This window comes from Anoplopoma fimbria, chromosome 1, assembly GCF_027596085.1.
Source record: "Anoplopoma fimbria isolate UVic2021 breed Golden Eagle Sablefish chromosome 1, Afim_UVic_2022, whole genome shotgun sequence".
Lineage (NCBI taxonomy): Eukaryota > Metazoa > Chordata > Actinopteri > Perciformes > Anoplopomatidae > Anoplopoma > Anoplopoma fimbria.
This window is the reverse complement of record NC_072449.1, coordinates 8,330,957-8,346,479: the sequence shown is the minus strand read 5'-3', so window position 1 is coordinate 8,346,479 and position 15,523 is coordinate 8,330,957.

The window sequence follows — 15,523 nt, the reverse complement described above, 5'->3', positions numbered from 1 at the left end:
GACCTGACCTGCTTGTCTCTGGGTGACTGTCAATGCGCCTGACAAGCTCCAGCGGATCTGCACTGAAAAAATAGCTTCGGGGCTCCTTGTTCTGCAAAAATAGTCCTCAGTTCGCTCTGCTTAGGATAGTTTGAGGGAAGGAAGTCGTGTTGTTATGCAGACCCTGCTGAGGTAGATTCTGCACAGTATTTTATTCCTGCAGTGTAGCCGGGGCTCATGTTGTCCGTCACAGCGTACAGGACACCTGCAGCACATGAACCGCAGAGAAGTTAGAGACGCGGGTCAAATCACACGTGAGGAAGTGGCTTGAAATGGCTTCAGTGCCTCAGTAATATGGTAATGTGTGGCTGCACATAAACAAGGGTGCATGGGGGTTTGGCGAGTCATTCTTGCAAAATTTTGAGTATAGAGATGTTTACGTCTATTTTTGCAGAAGTCTCATTGCACAAGTTCTGACATTTGGACAGCGTATGGAGACATCTATGGATTTGGAAACTTCTTTATTTGAGCGATATTGTGCACTAAAGAATAGATGTGTCCATCCTCAGGAGAAGGGGTAAGGGTTAGGGTTATCCTCAGGAGAAATCTCAGAAGGATGGACTCAGATGGAGTCAGACCGACCTTCATAAAGTTGTAGCTTCAGGACGTTAATCAAGTCCATCTTGACACAATGTGCTTGGTGACTTAACCAATTGATCAGAGATGAGCAGATGAAAAAGATCACGACTGGTTTTGTCTACGAGGTTGACAGCAGTGAAACATTTCAAGCAGGCACATTGTCAGCCAGCTCGTAGGACATTTTGGGAAACAGCTGGTAATCCCACAGAACATAGAGTTTGCCACCTGAAGGCAAGACATGATGTTTAAGTCATAAGAACAAATGGTTGCACATTGTCATAGAGGGGTCACGTAAAGGGAAATGTATGCTGGCAGTGTTCATGCATCAGTGCATGTATTCTAGATGAAAGGACCGTAATGTAAACCAGAAGGGCTCTGGATCCAGGTTTGATAAACAACTCTGCAGTCACTCATGTCAGGTTCGCCCATCATTCATGTGGGACCTGAATTGATTTGCCGAGGCCTTAGTGGATTGTTACTTTGCAGTCTCTCTTATGGTAAATGTTGCACTTATTTTATTTTACATATAATGACGGATGAAGGTTTTGCAAAATCTGCAGTGGACTTTTCCTGTAGGGTGCTTGTTATCTGTATGTGATGTTACAGCCAAACTGCAGTCCACACTGTGTTAATGCATAGTGAAGGAAAGTTGATTATATCACATTGTTCTCTGCTCCTTTGACCTCTTTGTGAGGGCTTTTCTGTCTGTTATATCACATTCCACCGTCTAGGTTTGTGGTGCCGTTTTGTTATGTTTCCATCAGGGTTTTGACTCATAAATTATTGTGGAGCAACACTTTCATTCTGCTTTGTTGTGTGACTTGAGTTGAAGATGCTCCTCCCTCAGAGAGTTGCACAGCATCTTCAGTGTGTGTTTTTGTTGACAGGTTGCACACATATATGTAAATGTATGTTAACTAGGCCTTTTGGAGACATTTGAGTAGAATTTTTTTCCAGATGAAATTATTTAGCTGTTCCGTTTGGAAGCTCCAAGGACACAGAGTGAGTCTATGCTCTCTTTAATTTTAAATGTCACTGTAAAAATATCCATAGTTTGCCAGGCGCCATATGTGATGTCTTTTTGGCTCAACTAACGCCTGAAGCCTGAGCTTTGTTTTGTTTTTTATATATATATTTATATGTTATATTAGCATAAACTCTTTGATATGTACCACCTTGTTTTCAAGGGGGTCCCAAAATTTCAAACTGCACTGAATAGAATGTACAAAGTACAAAAGTGGTGCTGCTGATCATAAAAATTCTGGCATTTTTATGCTCAATAATTATGATTCAACCTAATTTCTTCCACCTGAAAAAACAAGTGAAGTGCCTTAAACCTACATTCTCTGTACTGGCCATCAGGGGGCAATGCCTCTGGTTAAAAAAGAAGTCTGATTGTATGGAAGTCAATGAGAAAATAACCCTACTTCTCACTTGATTTATTACCTCTGTAAACATTGTAAACATGATTTTATGTTCTCAATCACTATAGTTTAAAGTCATCTTCAATATAGCATGATGATAATTTCGTAAATGATGGCCCCATTCAGATTAACAAGACCATAAAGCAGAGTATGCTTCAGGCCGGGCCGTATACAGGGTCTCTACGTCACTTTTCTGCAGTCCAACTATGATGACTTCCGTCTTTTTCCAAAAAAAACAAGATGGCGACAGCCAAAATCAAAGATGACGAAGAGCATTTTGCCGAACTCGAGGCTTCAAACCCGCAGTCCACAAACCAAAGGGTGACTTCACTGTGACTGACTTCACTTCTTATATACAGTCTATGGTAATAACACGAGAGGAGATGTGAGACAAAATGTGTGTTTGGTTATGGCCAAAAGCATGAAAGTTAACACACCTGGTGTGTGTTCAGCAACATTACTCTTCCATATCTCCTTGATATAGTATTTTTATGAAAGCAGAACCAGAGAGCATTTCAACCATAGACAGTTTTTCCTTTCATCTCTCTCCGGCAGGTTGATTTCGCATGAACACAGAGAGTGACCCCAGTGCACTTAAATAACAGCCTTCACTGAACCAGTTGAAACTGTACAAGAATGAACAATATAGATATCCAGAATAATACAAATTTAGATTGCTATCATTATCACTTTTATAATGAACATCATTTTACATGCATTGTGTAAAAATTTGGGGTCAATAAAGTAGTCGATACTGTAGCTTAGCGTTTTAAAATAGTAAAAAAACAATCACAATCATAAAGAGTGTGTCATAACTATCAAACCTGTATAGGATGTCAATATATCTTGCAGTAAATACAACACGGATGCAGTTTTTAACTTTGAACGTTATAGAAATGTATTTTAATTGCAATTTTACAGCATGAACATTGGGTTTGACATATAATATCTGACTATTTTATTTATCCTGATGTGTATACAGTATATATTTGTGTATGAATCAATTAAATTGTAATTAACTATTGAATTAATAATAGTATTATATGATCAAGTATGATTTCAAGCTAGAGCCGACTGAGTTGGTCCGCTCATGTAGCTAGACTATAAAATAGTGACTATACTAACAGAAATTCACTGCAGCACTGCTTTTGTTTTCACTAGATTAGTCCAGATTTCTTAAAATAGTTTACTGGGAAAGTTTCAGAACCTCTTTTTTGGATTAATTACATCACATACAGTCGGATTGAGCGTCCCTTGAATCGCTGAGTACAATAGACGCACCAACATTTGTCTTGGTGACACTGGTGCAGGCTCGGCAACAGCTCACTGAGGCTCCCGGCACACACAGTTTGAACAACAAGAGCTAAGTGTACAGTATAATTCACACTCACTGAGCACTCCAAGGGACAGATATGTGATGCACTGTCGAGCACTCGGCACCAAACAGTCGACACAAACACTTCCACCCTGCAGGATTATTTAGCACTATGTGTTCTCAGGCAGTGTTCCATACAGTTTGATTGTATCTGCAGAGGGAAGTGATTTATCTCTAGCATTGTGTTATTTCAGACTCTGCAGAAGGAAGCTGGGCAGCAATTGCAGCCTGCTGCCTGCAGTTAACCTGACCCCAGATATGTATCACATGAAGAAGAGGAACATGCTCTTGGCTTTCAATTACACACAGATGATATTGGTTGCTTTGACTGGCAACAATAAATAATATCCTTCCACCTTAGCTCTATATGTGCTGGACGTTCTCTCCAACACATCTTTGTAAATGTGGCCTTTGGGATTGGAATTAGCCAGATATGATCTTGAGAGAATGAGATACTATTCAGCCTGGTGTCACAATGGTTTCATTTGTACAGTTAATTCAATTATGAATAAATAAAATAAAGAAATCTGCAAAAGACGTTGAGGAGCGACAGACATTCAACTCAGTGCAGTATAGTGGCATCATGTTTATAAAAACATTAAGAAGAAGGAAAGCAAAAAGAAGAGAACATATGGTGCAAACAAGATGGCACAGAATGCAGTGAGATATAAAGAAAACCAGCTTCCTCCAGGAAAAAGTCTCAGCGCTCTGGAGGAGAACAACCAGATCAGAGCTGCCAGGAAGAAGAAGAAAAAGAAGAAGAAGAGTGAGAGGATCAAAGGTGCCTTTGAGTGAAAAGATGTCCAGGTAGACCAGGACAGCTGGTGAGGGAAAAGAGATAGTGAACTATAGATCATACAAAAAAAGAGGGACAGAAGAAGAAAGTGAATATGAGAACTACAGAGGCCAGGCTATAAAAAAATGGGAGTATTGTGCAAAGATGCATGAATAGATCTTGGTCAAACTGAGAAGAAGAGCGAGCTGATTGAAAATGAATGTGATGCTGTGAGAGCTGCGGGACGGAGCTATCTGAGGAGGATGAGGAGGAGTTGGAGAGGAGAGTTATAGAGGTGAACAAAGAGAATAGGAAAGAGTTGTGAGAAGATCACGCTCAGGTTCGCTGCCTCAGCTGATCATTTTGCTTTGGAATCATGGTTCTTTGGACTCCAAAAAACATATTTTCTTCTGAAGCTGAAGGCAAAGAGCAACAGTGATGGTGGTTGTAAGTTTTAGGATATATTCCAACCCAGAATCTCAACGAATGACATACATTTTAAGCAATTTTCTGTGCACACATTTAGTTCCCATGTTGGTAGTAGAGAGTCCTATAAGTAGTGCAGTTAAAAGTAAAGGCGTGGAGATCGATGTTCATGTTTTTATTATTAATCGTAACCACAAACTTTCCCTAACCTTGCCCGGGTGTATAATTTGCCTAATACAAACCTTTCATTTGTATTGAACGTAAAGATTGTTCTCATTGAACAAAATCTGGGGTTCTGAAGAATTGTCATCAGTAGTTAGTTTGTAGAGAGTCAAAGTCCAGATCCCACTTTCAGGTTCTGTTTCTTTAGCGTTTGTTCCACAATGTATTCTCTCATAATTTAAGTACTCAGAGTTTAAATCATCCCTTTCTATGAAATTGAAAAATGCAACTATGTTTTCTGTCCAAATTCTAAGCTAAATATGTATCTGCTAATATACTGGTACCATATATCTAGATGTGAATCCTAAAGAATTCAACAGTTAAGCCGTTGTTTTTCCACCTACAGTTTCCCATCAGCATTTCATTTCAAAACTGTTATATTTTGGATTGGAGTGATAAATTACTCCTTTTTTAACTTTCAGTCTGTTAGTTTGTCTGGGGGCCAGGGGCCACTACTGAGCTAGAAGCTACAAAAGAGAGGCCGCCTCATTCCTCTTGTATGAGGTTGTTCTGTTTGTAAGCCTCGAAGCCATTTGATTAAGTTTAATTAAAAGTACAACCACACGACCGACCTCATTCCAAGTGCAGCTCTTATAATTCTGGTCAGGGATGCTGTGAGTGAAATGTTAAAATTGAGCTTTGTTTGCAGGAAACGCACAAAGGGACTTACATGTCTCACATTAAATTAATATACAGATTAGTCAAGGCGTCAGTCCTTAGTATGCCGTCTCTATCATCAAGGAGCGTAGCACACATTGCTTGTCCATGATCTTTTAATTTAAATAAAGGGACAACAACATGTATGCAGCAATGGAATTCCAAATGGGCGAATGTGCAGTTTTATGTTTGTCAGTAATTGAGGGATGTTCTATGAGGGAGTCTTATTTGTGACACAGGCTGATATAAAGGATGTTTTATAAAGATGAAGCTACTGTAAAGCAGTGTTAAATGGTAAATGGGATGCATTTATATATCTACCTACAGTCCTTTAAAGTTTACCCATTCAGGCACTGTTGATGACAGAGCTGCTATGCAATTTTGGGTTCAGTGTCTTGCTTAAGGTCACTTCGACATCCAGACAGGAAGTTAACCATTTGCCTTTTCGGCTGCCTCCTCTGTACATTTGAGCATTACTACGCGCTAAATGTTGCTTTCCATCACTGATTTGTCTGTTTGTTTGGGCACCTCAAGCTCTCTAAACAGACATTGTGTAAATTTTCCTTGTTTCTCATAGCTGTGCTTGGCATCTTAATCTAATCCTGTGAGCAGGGCCACCTCTGGAGAGCCAGAGACAGCGACATGATGAAATCTCACACAGGGAACACCTGACAGCTCCGCCTCCCTGGGATCCTCTTCTTCATGATCTACAGCTATTGTCTCTCTATCCTTCCCTCCTCACTCCTACTTTGTCTTCCCCTTTATGTCCTTGCTTTATAATCCCTTCTTTACTGGGCTCCCAACTGCTGTCACACTCCTTCGTCATTTTACCTTCCTGTGAATCTCCCCGTCTCGGCCTAGGGTCGTCCGCTGAGGCCGGGCCCCGGAAACGCTGCTCCTCATCAGAGTTTGCCGAGCCATTTTTATAATAAGTGCTAGCTGCTGGGCAGTGAAAGCCACGTAGCCAATCAGCCTCCAGACACACAGCTCACTGAAGACAAACTAGGGTAGAGCTAATGAGATGCATACTGTGTTTATTTCTGAGAGGAGAACACGTATACACTAGATCAGTGCTGGAAGACATCAGGGACCAAAGAGTTATCGTTACAGTAGACCACATCATTATTTTATGCTGTATTTTCAAGATCAGACTGAAAGAAAGTGACTATTGGGTTATATCTGACCGTTAAAAGCAGAAGAAAAGAAAAGAGCTGGATCTCATGTTTGTACAGTGAATATGAAGCTACATTAGCTTAGCTTAGCATAAACACTGGAAAACCAGGGAACTGTCTAAAAGTGACAAAATCCAAAGCGCACTAATTAATGCTATATAAGGTGTTTGTTTAATACATAAAAAAAATATGGGGTTAGTACGTGCTGGACTATTTCTTGGCCCGACACAGTAGCTTCCTGAAGTCCTGTCATCACTGTGAAGTTGCCAGGCAACCAGTGGAGACATAATGGTAATTTTTCAACTCCTTAGCCGCTAAGATTGCCATTTTCCTTCAGAGCCTAGCAACTACCAACAACACAGGACACACTGCGTTATGTTTTCCACATTTACTTAAGTTGATCGTACATCTGCCATTTCCGCTACTTGGGATTAGTTACTGCATAGAACTTACATTGATACTCTTTGTTAACTGGGGATAGCTACAGATAGCTACTGGGGATTAATACCCTCACACTGTTTTGGTTGTGCAATGGTTCCTTTGTGCCGTAACTGGAGCCTTCATTTTCCAATAGATTGAACCTGGTGGCAGACAGAAATGCACAGTGAAAGCGAGGCTTATAGGGAACAATCCAAACATAAATGAGATTATTCAATAGCTATTACATTGTGCAGTTAACATTTACGTCATAATGATGCGTTCAGGCACATCCTTTTTATGACAGTCTATTCTTATCTGATCCTACAATGTGGATGCTCAACCAAAGTCATGTGAATATGAAAAAACAGCATTTTCCTCCCTTCTACACACAGAGGGCTGCACCTTCCTCACCCTCTACACATGCTTTTTCCCCGACTGTGCAGCTCTCCAGCTGCCATGCCCATTGGGGATCTCCAGCAGAGCACAGACAGTTCATTTCATGTCTCCGCTCGGCACACTGCAGTTATTAGTGCCTAATTACTAGGACTGTTGCCAGTCAAATGAAAGTGATGATAGGCTGTCTTCATGTCAGGCTCCAGTTGAATGTCTGCCTGACTGAGAGAGACAGTGAATGAACTGGAACCCACTGACTCGATGTCCTAAGAGTGAATTTAGCGTTGTTTTGCGTACTACTGAGGTCTGGATTCAATTTGTCTTGCCTCGTCTGTGCTGCTGATCAATACCAACTGTATTACAAGGACAGCGGGGCGAAAGCAAAGTGCAATGTCAGCTCCTGCACAAAGATGGATCGGTCTGGGCATATTGGCATTACCGCTTTTAATTCATATTAAGGAGAAACACATTAAGAAGCTGCATGTTAAGGACTATGAAAATGAAATAAACAAAGCATAGAAGCTCATTACAATGCAAAAACTCAGCTACTTAAAGCAAAAGGTCCAGGCAGTTGAGTGGCTCCAGTAATTTCTTTTTTAAGATATAATGTGGTAATAATTGAGCTTTAGAGGTGCGTGTTGGCTGTTTAGCTTTGAACATAGCCAGGGACTCCCCTGTTTCCAGTCCTTATGCTAAGCTAACCATTTTATGGTATAAAATAATCTCAAAATGTCAAACTATTTCTCCAATTATCCGTTGTTATAATGTTAAATGTTTTATCGCAATTGGTTGGAATCGGTTCAGTCTTTTGGCGACTTTTTTTTCATTGAAGAACTTTGTTACAGTAGTAAGAAACGATTTTATGAATCTATATTCATTTCATTATTAAAGCAATTTCCATTGGTCTTATCATTATTTATAACTGCGTTTGATCCTGCTCAGTTATTAATATGGCTACTTGAATGCTTTAAATATGTCTGTTACAGTTATTCACCTATTTTTTGTCACCTTAATAGTAGTTTTTCTGAAAGCAAGATTTGGTCAACATTTTCTGTTTTTAAATGTTCCTTAATATATTAATTGATATGACTGGCTGACTGGATCTGCAGCATGTAAATGTACCACAAATACACAATTAAGAATTATGTTAAATATTTCAAACAACCACCTAATAAAGACCTAAAACTGTCTATTTTGTATGTGTGTCGCCATTCTCAGTTTTGGCTCTTCGTGGCTGTTGAATATATAATATTTACATCATTATAATCCCAGTGTAGTTGAGTTGTTTGCACAAAGTCAGATGGGAGAAGAGGCTGGTGGCTATTAAAAGAGACAAGAGAAGCTTGAAGGTTATTTACGCCACCATCCTGTACATGAATTACATAAAGATATCAAAGAGAGATTTGTGTCACAATATAGAGCAGTAAAAATGTGAATTTTCTACAAAATAATTTCGTGGAGCACTTTAATGCCAGGAACGTTTATACGCCTTTTACATTACCACATTTATAGAGCTGTTAAAAGCAGCTGTTCCATTATGCGAATGTGTTTTTATCGCCTTGTCAGGCTGCACACAAAACTGCAACTCTTTAAAACCAAAAACAACCAGAAACGGAAAGACAAGCTGAATACTGGAATAACTAACATGATAAGAAAAAACTCAACGCTGAGTCTGGAAATGTCAGTTTGAATCAGAAAGTACAGTGACACATCAGTGAGTTTCATTTGGAGGTAAACAAATACTCTGTTTGGTTTAGTGCAGCTTTTTACGCCGCTTGAGAGGACAGAGAAAAACTAGCTCAGTGTTCCTTGGATAAAGGGTGATTTTCTGTTTACTCTCATTTCCTCTACAGAGAGTGTAAAATCAAGCATGCACAAAAGAAAAAAACCCACTCTGGAGGAGGTGTGCAATTACATTGTTTCACACTGTCCTCGGATCAGCTGTGGGAAAGACAGAGAAGCTGTTCTCTCATTAACGTAAATAACGATGTATTTTAGCCAAAGAGCAGAGAGAGAGAGAGAGAGAGACCCAGTCAACTCGGCAGCCCTGATGAGTCAGCGCTTAATTACTACACAGCCAGAAGACCTTGGTTTCCTCCAACTTCCCAATGACATTATTGGAAACTGGTTCTGAAGATTACTCCAAGCAGTATTTTATGAGACATGAAATTGCTGAACGAAGCAGAAGACCTCGTGGACAGTAGCACAAAAGGCTCTGGCAGAGCGTGAGGGTACATTACTGATGGCCTATCAATACCCATTAGCTTGGAAACCTATTCATCATTCCTCATTCACCCAACAGAGAGACGGAGACACACTGAGAGAGATCAAGGCGGATCCATGTGGGATGCAGGGACCTTTTTAACACTCGAAAAACTCTAACCTCCCAATGACAAAGGGTTATGTTAAATGGTATGAAACCCAAATATAAACAACAAGATTTTATTGGTTTCTTCTGCAGCAAAGATGCAATTAGTGTAAAGAAACCCCAAAACACATCACTGCCTGTGTGGTAAAGTAGTGCTAATGAGTGCTGGTGTCTTTATAGTCTTGTAAAGAATATAGAGAGATGTATTTCAAAGCAAAACTGCAGAATATGATATACAAGTCCAACTATACAAGAGAGAAGAAGGCATGAGTCTCTAGCAGAATAGATTTCCCAGGTCTCTCATTTGTTTGTTTTAGATGTTTGAACTAGAATGCCATGAGTTTGTCATTTCCATAAATTTTCAGGTAAACTTACCATTGCTGAGGTTGCCAATTGTTTTGCCCAGAAACCTCATATGGTCCATTTTTATCACCAGATTCTTGATGTTTGTCCAGGTCTCTGATTTATCCGCAGCTTTCATGGTTTAGTGTCACCAGATCTCTGGGTGCATAACTAGACCATGGCCCACAGGGGGACTGAAACTAAATCTCACATGATACTGTTGAATTAAGCCGGAAAACTTGGTGTTTATAACCCCAAAAATTGGGCTTCAGTATTACACTGTATGGATAATATTGCTCTTTCACTCATTCACAACTCCCTATATAATAAACACCCAGTACTTTACTCTATAACGAGCAGTGACAAGATTTTGGACACTTGTAAATTATTGTAATTTTGCATCATCACTGACATATCAGCAAGTCGCATGATTGTTCATATTCACATCTGTAAAATGTGGTGCATTGCATTGTGGGCAGAAAATAGTGAACATGCTATGGGCACATACAATTCGTTTCACATGTCGCATTTGGACACTCAAATGAAACAGCCTACACTTAATAGTAAATGGGATATGATTTTGGACACAAATTGTCTTTCTTACATAACAAAGGACGTTCCTGGTTGAACTTTCAAAAAATGTTAAGGATGGTGAAAAAATAATGATGGCAAAGTCCTGCAGATTTTTGATTTGATGATTCTTAGTTTTGAAAGAAATTTGATGGTTATCAATTTTTGCTGCTTTTTATTTTACATTTTAATAACTGGAATATATTCTAGATAATATATACTCTAAGGTGTTGTTAAGGTCATATTTCTTATTTCTGGTGTTCTGATGCATTAAATATGGTTTGAAATATTGCACCATCATTCATTTCTATGCAGTGTCATTAACAATATTAACATATGAGTTGGTAAATATCATTATACCTTTATTGTTAAGGAAATAAAGTTTGGTCTGCATGTAAAGAGGAAACTTAATAAAACTGGTGCCAGTGAATGCATAAACCTAAAATACAATATCCAATGAAAACAGTTTATTAATGAAAGAATGGAGCTCGCCCTTGAGCAAATGCTTTCCAGATTTCATTGAGTTTGTCAAACAAGCGCAAGATGCATGTCAAAAGCTGTTGGAGTGAAAAATGAGCCAACTTTAAACAAATACGGCTGCCACTGCGATATCCAAAAAGCCATCAGTTATGCAGTGAATACATTTGTCATGTTGCTGCCATTGATCGGTGTTTTTCAGTTAAATAGAGGAACCGCTCAATTGCCTCCTAAAAGCTGACCTGGTGGTCAATGCACAGTTTGATTTGATCATTTAAGAGAAAAAACAAGAATACCAAATTAATGCAGAGAAGAAAGGAGGAAAAGAAAAATGTCACATTGATTTCTATAAAAAGAAGAAAATATGTCCATTCATCAGGCACTGATGGTCAGTATTATTAGATAAAAACAGTCCAAAACTAAATGGGATTTTTTCACTTCTTTGGTATAAAAACAAGATTTGCCTGCTAGAAGAAAATGAGTATGTCAAAAAGTGAGAATAAAATAAATGAAACTATTATCAAATGTAATGAAATTCTGTTAAATTGCTTTTCACATCACATTATATGTCTAACACATCTTGAATGACAATCTCATTTTTATGTCTTACGATAGGTTCCAGTCCTCAAACAGTAGAAAATACAGGCATTCATGCAAAGCACCCCAAGCACTCCAGAACTACAAGTCTGTGGGTGTTTAGAAACGGTTCAAACTTTTTTCCGGAAACATTGAATTTCAGGACGTGGTGTCCATGCAGAGGGCGTACAAGGGGATCATCCAAAAAATGACAGCTGTGCCATTTGATAAAATGCTGCAGTGGACTAAGCTGCACTTGCATGTTGTGATGAACTGAAAGCCTCTTAGGGGACCAACTACATTCTCCACTTGCCCTTTTCCACCTGACACATCCGCTCAGGAGCCAAACGTACAACCCATTTGTGCAATAAAGTTCAGCTCCATCTGCACACTGTTAATATGTTCATATGAAGCTAATTGCATCTCATTTGTCAAAACACTTATATGAATTATTCCTAAATTTATGGCATAGTGATATAAACGATAACCCTAAAAACCTCTTTCCGAATTCAACACATACACAAACTTCTTGCAAGGTGGCATGTTCTTGTCCACTGGCCACTGATCAGTTACATACATCATCATGTTGCTATGCAGAATGTCTGCAAGGAAAATTGGCCTTTAGTGTGTGTGTGTGTGTGTGTGTGTGTGTGTGTGTGTGTGTGTGTGTGTGTGTGTGTGTGTGTGTGTGTGTGTGTGTGTGTGTGTGTGTGTGTGTGTGTGTGTGTGTGTGTGTGTGTGTGTGTGTGAGAGAGAGAGACAGACACCATTGATTTTATTTATTTTTCCTTCTACTATTTTGGGTGTAAGGCAGATGAAGTGTGGGTGGCTTTCCTCCCTGCGCCTGAGGTGAGCTTCTCTCATACAGAGTAGTAAAACTCCTTCATCTTCCCCTGCCCTCCCTAAGACCTCGCCAAGTAATCGAAACTACCAAAACTAACTACGAACATAAAGATAAAACAAAATTTGAGAGACAAATATAGATGGATAGGTAGATAGACAGAGAAAGACATGTAGGACGCTTTAATACAAGAAGGAAGATGTATCTAATGGCCCTTTGGAAGAAGTCCTTTGAATATTTAGGAAGCCCTTTAATTTAGTCGTAATGCTCTAGAGTGTGTTGCAGGCAAGTAACGCTGTTTCCATCTGTTTTCATCTCTGAATAATTAACGGTATTATATTATTTAGCAGTTTTTTCACAAGTCGGCTGATTGTGCCAGGGATGCCCTGTACACGGCAGAGAAGATACCCCCGTGTTTCTGTGATAATTGCTTTACCAGCCAGCTGTACAGGTTGTCAGATTGAGCAACGAGTCAGTACTGGATTTTACGAGGAGTGCTTTCTGTTGCGAGAGAGTTGGTGCGTAAGTCTTTTTGGGTGCCCATTCAATGACAGCTGGATATCATTTATCAGGACAGCACTATCAGGGGGATGTGGTCTTGCAGAAGCGCTGACATGCTGAACTGCTAGCCCTTCTCTGCCAACGTTGTTGCCATCCGAGCCCGGCCATGACAGATGGGCAGGTCGGGACACACGGGGGGAAAAAAAAAAGTGCCAGAAGAGTTTCAGCAGTCGATGTCCCTTTGGGAGACACTCAAGGACTCTGTGTTCATTAGGAGTATGAGCTTGATCTGGACCCATCATGACTAGTATCAGTTCACCTTGCCACCTTGCTAGACACATAAGTTATTTAGCACCACTCAGTTAACAGTTTAAGCATTGTTCTAAATTGGGTATATCAAACTGCAGGTTTGAGATAAGCTAATTGTTACTCTTGTAATCGACTTAACCGAGGGTTGAAATGACAACAAACGCACTTTTAAAAATGGATGACTATTTGAGCACAGGGTTCTTCTTTTACCTGTGGTAAGTAGCCATACTAAGGCACTTTAAGGTGTGCTGATATAGAAAATAACGGTTTGTCAGCAAGTCAAATAGGGCAAACATCGTCACATAGTGAGAAACACCAACACAGTAACTCTTGGCATGCACATGGCTCTGCAAATGCAATGAAACGGTTGAGACATGCCAGTTCAACCTGCACAAGTTGCACCAAATATCAATTATTAACAATTAAATGAAATCTGTTACGGGTCAGCAAACTAAAACACAAGATTTTTTGTTGCATATATGAAAGGCTAAATGAGATCAGACTCACAGAGTAGAGAGACCGGATGGGATTAGAAATACCTCTGATAGCTCTACTCAGCCAGGCTGCAGTCTGCGGCCACCACTGCCACCCGCTGCACTGTCCACCAAGGCCAGTCGACCAGCCACAGTGACCCCATGCAGAAGAAGAGTAACTCAATTATTTTCCATTTTCCTTAGCTCTTAACTCTGGTGATTAATCTGCAAAATACCTTGCTAAGTTGCAATAAACAGCTAATAAAGATCACCCAATGCTAACAAGGTCATGTCAAGGGTTTTAGCCTCTATTGCTTGTAATGGCCCTCTACACATAATACAGTGGCACACAGTTACTTTTGAAGGCCGTTAATAAAGTAGGAGCACCGTGGAACGATGCTCTTGAAAGCATCGGCTTTCAATAATGAGAGGAAACAAAGCCCGGCCCTCGTAATTTGCCCTGACCCGAGCCAAGAGGGGGCCATTCAATTCAAGTCAATCAACGCAGCTGAGCTTTTATGTGTCGCCGGGGTCTGTTGTGCATTAATACATATTTATAAAGCTGATGATCAAGTGCTCTCTTATGTTCAATTATCGTGTTCATGTTGGAGGAGGAACTGCAAAGTCCTTGTGGCCCCATGTATTCAGAAGTTAATGATAAGGGCCGATTGTGTTGCCACCTTTGTGTCGACTCACTTGAGGTGATGAATCTTGAATGTTTGATTTGGAGCATTGATATAGAATCAAAAATTTACGATATCGAGATATAATGGAGTAATGTCTACCTGAGAAGAGAATGAAGTCGCTCTCCCTCTGTGTGTTGTAATCCCAGTTTCTCTGTGCTTTGTTTACAAAGCCGGGCCAGCTGTGAGTGCATGTTAGTGCATGTTAGTGCATGTTAGTGCATGTGAGGGTCTCTGTTGTGCCCCACTGGCGAGCCAATGGCCACCGTTAAGCACTGCACTCATAAGGTGGTTACATGAGAGCACCTCAACCCACGTCTTTGTCTCAGAGGCTTAGTGCTCAGCCTCAAGTCAACGCTGTTAGCATTGTTAGCACTGTTAGCTGTGGTCCATTGGCTCAGCTGTCTCCATGCTGAGAGCTGCATGGAGGCAATAGATATGCTAGGAAGTCCGTATTGAGCACCTTAAATCTATAAACTAGCAAAGGAGGCCTTGTTTGTCGTCACCCATCACAGAACTAATGGGTTTGTAGCTATTAGCAACAGACAAAGTAAGGACGTATTGAAAGATGTTTTGGTCTTTTCATGGTGTTTTTTGACAATAAGAAAAATATTGAATATTGCCAGCCTTTTACTTTAAAATTGTCTGTCAAAGAATGAATCACAAAGAGGTGGCCATATTAACACATTTCTGAATGTGTGTTTTTAATGTCCTTTTCTCTGCTCCTCTCTTCCCAGCAGTTCAGTGACTGGACTGCTAATGGACCCTAACGAACAGGAAGTGGAAGGCAGAATATAACAAGCCACTGGAGACATAATGCTGTTCTCCGGAGGGCCATTAGCCAAAGTTTCCATTTATTTATCCACCAAAAAAAAGAGTGCAGTGGCTTCTTGCTAATTGC